The following is an 8,714-nucleotide window of genomic DNA, read 5'->3' on the forward strand; positions in this document are numbered from 1 at the left end:
TACATAGGAAAGAAAATGGGAGTACCGGTGCTTATTACACGGCGAAAAGCAATAAAAGCAGAAATGACGAAAGTTTGCTTTGAGGGACAAGCACGGTTATGTTAATTTGCAAATGGCTTTCAGGGAAAATGTAGGGAGGGCTTGTTCGGGAAAAGCAGCAGCTCATCAGACGTAAAGGCTTGACGTCGTAAGCCAGTCAATGTTATCATTATTTCCCGTGAAGGAATGAATACCGGTAAATCAAACATATGTAATTGATTCACTCTGAAGACTCTGCCATCTAAAGGAATAGCAAACACAATATGTCTAGCATGAATTCTGCACAGGAGTGTGTTGACAGAAAGATCGTTTTTTTTTTTTTCCCGACATGAGTGCTGCGCAAGCTCAGAGAGAGAGATTAGAAGTGACAAGCGAGCTTCAAATTTATGCAGCAATATTTCTTGTAAAGCGCTTGTCGCCATTACAATCACGCCAGAGAGTGATGTTCTAAATTCAGTCGTATCTTTAACGTTGAAGAAGCTTTGTTGCTCTTCTCTTTTAATTCTAGTCCCCATGCATACGACTCCTGAATGTATCGGATGCTAGCAAGCAGTAAACAGCTTTACTTCATTATTATTCATTGATACCGTAAGTGATCTTGAATAATAGAATAATATGCGAGATACTTATTCAGCAATAAAGAAAAATTTGCGTATGAATATAAGAAAGACAACCACCGGCCATTCATTATGGATACTGGTGGTGGTGGTGGTGGTGGTGAAAACCTTATTTTTTCCATTTTGAAGGGAAGGGGATAGAGGGATGTGACATCCTCCCCCTAGGCTTTCTGGGTAACACTTACGCATCTTCTTTAGTGCAAAAGCACTACTCGTCTACCAACCTGGATTTCGCCTCCGTCTGTGTGAAGCGTCTTCATACGCGCATTTCTTCACGTGCGTTTGGCGTGCACAGCCTCTTCTTATTTTCAAGCAAACCCCCGCATGCATGTGTGTGAAATAAATATGGAAAGTGAAAAGGGATCGTCGTCGGAAATGCTTAAAGAAGAGATTCGTGGCGCCAAACGCAGCGAGCAAATAACGAGCTCGGCGACAGAGGCAGCGGCAGTCGACCGACGAAGAAGCTGTGACCAAGCGATTGCGACTGCAGCAAGTTGTTTTGAAACAACAACAACAACGACGACGACGACGAAATCAATTCATGTCATTGAAGCGCGCCAGCGAAAGTGCCGAAGAACGACAGAAGCGATTGGAGAACGACAGATTGCACAAGCGAGTCAAGCGCGCTGCCGAAACGTACGAACAGCGACAATGCGCTGTCTCCCTTCCGTCCTTGTTTGCTGGCGCTAAATATGCTTTCAGTTTACCAACACGACCAACAAATGGCAACCGCGACAAGCCCGACTGTAGCTGTAGACATTGCCTACCAGCATCGCAAGGCCGAGGAACGTCTTTCTTCGGCAACGGCTGCGACGGCCACCTTCAAGCGGGACTTCATCGACAACCCGTTTGGCTTTGCGTGTTCAGTGTGTGACAGAATGCGGCACAAGAAGGACTTGGGCTGCGTCGCGGCCCCCATGTAAGCAACCCTGGCTTTGGTCTTCCTCGACGTTGAAAAATTCTCTTCGTTTAAGGTGTGTAGAATGTGTAAGGCCTCGCTCGCCTAAAATGCCTTTGTAGTCTGTGAGAAATGAGTATAAATATCCGCCTAAGCCTTTCCACCTCCCTCCGCTCAACTGTACAGCGGAGCGCATGACTTTCCCTCGCACACCCTTCATGCAAATGCGAAGGCTGCTCTACAACGCTGGCCAGTACGGCGTGAAGTCACAAAACGGTCTTTGTGCAAGTCTGCAATCCTCCTCCTCCTCCTCCTGTGTCAACCGAGCAACCATGTATGCATTATGCAACCCAGTGTGCATGACTATGCGTATCATGTGTGTAATAAAACAACAGTTTAACAACTACGTCGCGACTGCAGCGGATTTAATCAGCAACCGGTCAAACAACGGCCTAGCAATTACTAACTTGGAGCAAGAAAATGGCTAATTTTGTCCGTGGATGGCGCAGCCAAAGCGTCTGTAATATTTTTTGTCGCGTAATTTGTCCTAACGTAGCAACTTCTGACGAAACACTGAGTGACGATTTGGGCCAAATTGAGAGTGCAGCGCTGAGAATACTTCTACAACCATAAAAAGTTGTCCACTAGCAATGACAGTTCATTAAACTGCGTATTCAACAGTGGTCCTCGTTCACTTACTTGACGCTCCACCTAGACTCCAGGATGAACGCTCTCCGTCAAGGGCGTTCCAACGTGCGGAGTCTAGGAAAAGCTTAGAGCCGAGCATGGCTTGCGAGTGCGGGCATAAAAATACCGTAGCATACTCAACGCACATACACAACCTGGCCAGAACCCGGATACCTCATTGTTACTCATGCTCGGCGCTATTTGCTCGAGCCGGAGGCAGAAACTGGGCAATTGTGTGCTCTAGCTTCCGGGACTCGTGTAAGTCATTTTGTACATTTAGTGGGCGGTGATCAAGTGTCAGCGCAGCGCGAAAAGCCGCAACCATCTTTCCTCCGGTTTATGTTTCCATCGTTAGAGAACTGACAGGCCGACTTGAGCGACGCCGATGATAACATCATGCGGCAGGCGGGTGGAGGAGTTGACTCCATCAGCCTCAAATATGATGGCAGAGATTGCTTCGTCAACCACGCAGGCACGGTGCACGGTTCGGTTCCCTAATCAACGCGCCCCGAAAGGCGGCATAAAAGAACACGCCAGCAACGAGCGTGCAGCCTGCTTTAGAAAAGGGAGTATACATACACTCGCTGGACGGGAAACTGGGTCTGCAGTATTCAGTTACACCGGCAGTGCGTATACACTCACACAGCCTGGCGCCCGGCCCATGCGCGACGAAAATAACTTCCCGCCACCCCCGCGGCAATTAATCCGCATCCATCACGCATCATCGACGCCCGAACAGAAGGCCACCAAGGCGACGCGCATCACTCAGCAGCGGCGCGGGGGCAGTCAACGGGCCGCGTCACGGGTATTGGAGGCGGAGGCAGGGGGGGGGGGGGGGGTTCGGGGATTCGGGGGGGGGGGGGTGGCACGAGGAAGGCGAGCGATCGACGCACAACACGCGGCGCACCGGCAGCGTTGAATCGTGTGGTGTGTCCCGTCCTCTGTCGCAGCATGACTCCAGGCGCGACTCGGTCCCGGGACGGGGCGTCCCGCATCGAGGAGGGCGCGGTGTCCGGGACCATATGGCGCGAGCGCGTAATTGACCGCTTCCCTTTGGGCTCCCCTACCCTCCCTGTACACAGAGAGGAGAGGGCTGCGCAAGGAGCGCTGCAGCGCAGTTTACGAGCCGCGCAACAGCAAACACGACTCCGGCATCCCACGAGAACTCCCTTGGCGACACGCACTCGGCCCTGTCGTGCTAACGGGAGAAGCTTGAGAATCGGGCTATTCTGCGTTCCCCTAAAAATCATTACCCCCTGCAGCGCCAGAGTGGGTTGCCTATGCCACTAGCGTTGCCAACCAACAGGAGCCAATTGCTGGTCGTTTCCTTAAACGAGAGCTTCCATCGCCTGCTCCTAAAAATTAATGACCTGTGTACGTTACCACCACTCGCTTCATAACTGAATTAATGTCTCTGCAGTGTGAATTCTCGATACACTTTTATGAACGGGGTCAACCTAAACACAAAAGAAAGGTAGAAGAGGCATTCCTGACTGAGGTAGACGGCTCGATGGCGACACTTTGACATGCATACCGTAGAGGACACGAGGCAGTAAAGTCTGATAGCCCATCATACAATTAGAATCAAAATCGCATAAACCAATGCACTAGCTCCAGTTTTTTTTTGTCAGCAGAAACGTCAGTACACAACTAGATGGCAGTTGTACACTCCGTCGAGGTGTTCGAACAGCTGATGTTTTACTCCCAGCACATATTTAAGGTGCTTGGCGTAAGTAGTATGATGAATATGGTGAACTCCAACAAGCTGCAGCCTGCTGTTCCCTTTTCAAACGTCAAGGCTGCGTGCGCTGCAACTATTACAGCGCGGGTAACCCTTGGCAATTGTATTCAGCATACGTTACATGCTGTTACGTAATTGAGATCGGTTTTACTGTTCTTTTCCAGTGGCTACTTTCACACGACGGCTTAGCAAGCAGCGATAGCGCTGACAGTTTTGCGTGCAATGCCTTGCAATTCAGGCCAACCACGCTTCTCAGAAGGGGAAAAAAAAAAGTCACGAAGTAGCTTGTCCCAAGTCAATTCCGTTTGTTGCGGTCTCCACCACACCAACATTGTGCAGATAAGGGACTTAACAGAACTGAAGCCGCGCTCCTCTATCGCATCCGCGCAGGGTCGGCGCCAACTCAAGGGCGCCGGTGCAGGGCCGGACATAGCACATCATCGTCGTGTGTGCGGTGTCAAGCTTTTGGTGGCATCGGCCATTATTTGTTAGAGTGTCCTGAATTTGACGCAGAATGTAAAGTGTTAATACATAGATGGACTGAAGCGAAAGACGGTCCTACACTCAAGCGCAAGCGACAAAAATTTGCTCCCGTGAGGGCACTGCAGATTTAGGAGGTAGATGCTTCGATTCCTCGCAATTAAAAATTCTTGAAACACTATACAGTGTGAAGGGTGAGCCGCGGTATGGGTTGACGTGAAACGGATGGCGCGCAGCCTGTCGCCACCTCGGTTCAAATACTGTCTCACCATCAGTATTCGCTCGTGTTACTGCAGATAAAACGTGATAGGTTTCAGACCTGTCTACACTTCAATGTACACCGCTTGCGTGAAGCAATCACCTGCAACTTTTGCAAGGCTATGTCCTCCTGCACAAACAAAACCCGACCATCCTGATTGAGAGAGAGGAAACAGTTTTGACCATAGCGATCAGAAATGTCTATTCGAGGGCGATAGGCACGAGTCAGTGCCCCTATAAGACCTTATTTAGACAAACTGCGTGAACGTGGAATCCAGGGTAGTCCAACATGTCGTTCGTGACTGCTTGAGCAACCTGCCAGCAAACAAAGTTTCTATTTGAAAGGCTGGAACCTCGCGGAACAGTCGTGTGCCAAAGAGCGGAGAGAAATAGGAAAAAGAAAAAGATGGGAAAGTTAATCATAGCCAATGTCCGGTGTTGCTTTGTACTCTCTAGTGCACACTGTAATTGAGAAAAATCATGTAAATAAAGATGACGAGCTCAAAAACGAATAGGAGTGACAAGAACTGAGGGTGACTACTGAGAGATAACAATTTAAAGCCACAGACCACAATTTTCGCTTGTCTAAGTTCATCACCACTAGCAGCTATTGCAGAAGGAGGGTGGGGGGGGGGGGTATCTGCTGAACTCCAGAAGAGCAAATAATTCCCCCCCCCCCCCTGCCACTCATCATCCCGGCCCCTTCTACGAAAAAAAAGAAGCCTACAGTGACACGTTAACCAGCTGACACGCGAGGCTACCTCACATTCCTCCACCGACGTTGAATAGCACACCTTTCTTTTCATTTCTACACTCTAGTCGCTACACACCCTTGGTCGTTGCCTCGACCACCGCCTTACCCCCTCGCCCCTATAAGGGCCGATTTACGCTCGAGCCGCCCATCGCCGCAAGCCGCACCGCACGCTTGCGGTCGCGCGAAAAATTGCACGTATCCAGCACTTGTGCACAAATTACCATTTACACTGTGTGCACAGTGTATACCTTACACATTGTAAACCGAAATTTGAGCATAGGTGTTTGATGCGTGCAATCTTTCGTGCGACCGCACGCGTGCGGTGCGGCTTACGGCGATGGGCGGCTCGAGCGTAAATCGGCCCTAAAAGAGCTGTGCCTATATATACTGTGCCGAGGAAAGCATATGTCGCCTTGGAAAAGACAAGTCCACTTGTCGAAATGTTGGCTCCAGCTTTCACCTTGTTCTCGTTTTGCTCATCAACCTTGAGGGGTAAGTTTGAATCACTGATGCGAAAAATAAGTTTTTCTTAGTGGATACTTCTTGTCGCAAAGCAAACGTGACTACACGAAAACTGCGCGCAGAATAAACTTCCTTACTGAACAAGTAACGTACTGCGCAAAGTACATGAAGAAGGTCGGGAAGAGAGACAGGACAAAGCGCGGTTCAGGTACGTTTACTTGTTCACTATGAACCAGCTGGTCTGCTACAAAGTACTTCGGAAACTTTCAGAGCTATCCCTGCAAAATTCTAATGTCGGATATATTGGTGCGCAGCGGGTTGCGAGAATACATACAATTTTTTCAACTACGGCTTCTCTTACTGCAGGTATAGCTCAAAAAAAAGAGAAAAGAATGTCGACAACCTTGAGGGTAAGACTGTTAACACAAGGGTGCCAAATTTTTTTGCTGTCTGCTCAGGAGTCCTTGCATTCCGCCCCCACCGGAATGCAATTGCGGGTGGCTGAAACTGAAGACCAGCGATCCATTTTATATACAGGAGCGGAACGCAATGGACGCCGAGCCGCTGGCGGCAGACATATACGCACAAAGATGCCCCTCCTCTGACCCTTGACATTTGCGGCGGCGCTCTCTTACCTTCTTTTTTTTTTCATCTTTTTTATCGCGGCGACGACTCTTGTACGGGTAACCCGAACGACGAATAGAAAGTGGAAGAACAACGGCAAAACACACAATCAACGAGGAGTCCTCTTTCATGGCTGGAAGATCCGCAACCGCAGCTCGCTGAACAAGAGACAGTGCGGTGATGGGAAGAGGGAAAGGGTGGGGGGGAAGTAACGCTCATCAGCTCATGTTTAATTCTTTCGTATTTGCGATAGCGGATACGCGGAATTAAACAAAGCGGCGGCGCCCACCTCTTTATCCTCTTCGCCGTTGGAGCCTGCCACCGTCGTTCGATTAACCTTATTATTTCCCGCGCTCTCGTACCGCGAGCAGTCGCGCGCCGCCGCCCGAAAGAAGAGCAACAGTCGCGGAACACTTGATTTGCTTAATGAAAGCTACCGCCGAGGACTCTCTTTGTATCTGCTGCCGCCGAGGCTCGCCTTTTGTTGTGTGCGCGCACGTATACGACGCCATCGATAGAGCGACGAAACACCGCCACTCGTTTCCATAACATTTGGCCCGAGGTCTCTGCTTGCAGCGCGACTATTTTAATCACAGAGCCTAGCTGTGTATGATGCTTCGCGGAGACGGTTTGTTACGCTCGCTCCTTGCGGATGGCTCCGTGCCGCATGGTTGTTCCGGTGTAACTAATTCATCGAGGTCCTTCTCAGAAGTAAAGGGCGAACGATATGCGTTTTTATGCATGGTCACGGTCACACGTATACTTTTGTGCCGCACAGATACAAACACACTGAGGAAATTTTGCGATACCTGAAAACAATATCGACAAAGATGTCGAATGGACATTAGGCCTGAACAAGTTCATATTGACCATATTCCTGAAAGGGTGTTCCTTAAAAGTGTGAGGCGAGTGGTCGCGCGCTGTGATATAACGTGCGGTGAACACGACCGCCAGTGATTGTATACTCTCTATCTGTATACCTTCCTTGTCGCCCAGTTTATATATTACCGACCTGCATTTTTCGTTCTGGTTAACCTTCCTGCCTTTTTATTCTCTTTCATCTCCCTCTCTTTCTCCTTTTCTTTCTTCCTCTCCGAGAATCGAAAATCTTACATCTTCTTTTGCAAGCCGGTCTTCGCTATATGTACAGTGTAACATTGAACTACGTGATCGTCAGGTACACGCCCACAGATACCACAAAGCACACCTTTGAATTCGTAAAACGCGGGCCATATTATAGCCTTCATCGAAATTCGATTAACGAAATGTTGCACTCAGAGATGCAGCACTGTAAAGCTTAGAGTGCGAGTAACCGTTGTTAGCCATAGAATTTTCTACACGAATTATACTAGCGGGAAATCTAGCGCTGGTGCCTCTAGCAGCTATACAGACACATAGCTCGGTCAGCATTGAATGGTGGTACAGGGATCTGGCCAAACTTTGTTCTTCCCGCTTCGAACGACCGTGCGACTTCGAAAATTGGTCTTATTCGACAAGATAATGCGTTGTAAATTTGGCCATTCGAAATTGTTATGCTCGTGTGCAGAGTTTTATTGCCTTCATGTGTTTAGAAAAATACCATTGCTTAGTAATTCAGGTACGAAAAGCAGATAAAGCGTAAAAGTAAGAACGTCTGAAGCCACAAGCCCAAACATTAGGCGACTCCATGTGCTACCCATAATTCCCGTGCCATTGAATAACCGCATTTAGATAATTTATGGCTTCAGCAGTGTGCCCTCGCACTCTCGTCGTTGCAAGCGCTTTGAACCACATACGTACCCGAGAATGCAAGGTCGCGCGATAGTCGGACAGTCATGCCAAACTACACATATTTCAGGAATATTTCTTTCTTTCTGCTGTAGTGCTTGACATTAAACATTATTCGCTATAACAGAAAACTGTATTTTTCTTAACGCCTGACTTTCGAGCGAGGGACGTGTCATGACTAAACCGTCTCTCGCCAGTCTCGGAGTTCTCGACAAGAAATCCACTTATGAATGCCCAACACTCCTAAGCAAACGTATACGCATTGCTTTACAAAGACTACGAAGTGAATTAGGTGTAGTTGCAGACTTCAACTGCGCTTATAATGTGCCTGCTAAAATAAAGGAGTCCATACATGGCGCAACATAGCTTTCGGACTGGAGTGGGTGA

The sequence above is a fragment of the Dermacentor variabilis genome, chromosome 3 (assembly GCF_050947875.1).
Source record: "Dermacentor variabilis isolate Ectoservices chromosome 3, ASM5094787v1, whole genome shotgun sequence".
Taxonomy (NCBI): Eukaryota; Metazoa; Arthropoda; class Arachnida; order Ixodida; family Ixodidae; genus Dermacentor; species Dermacentor variabilis.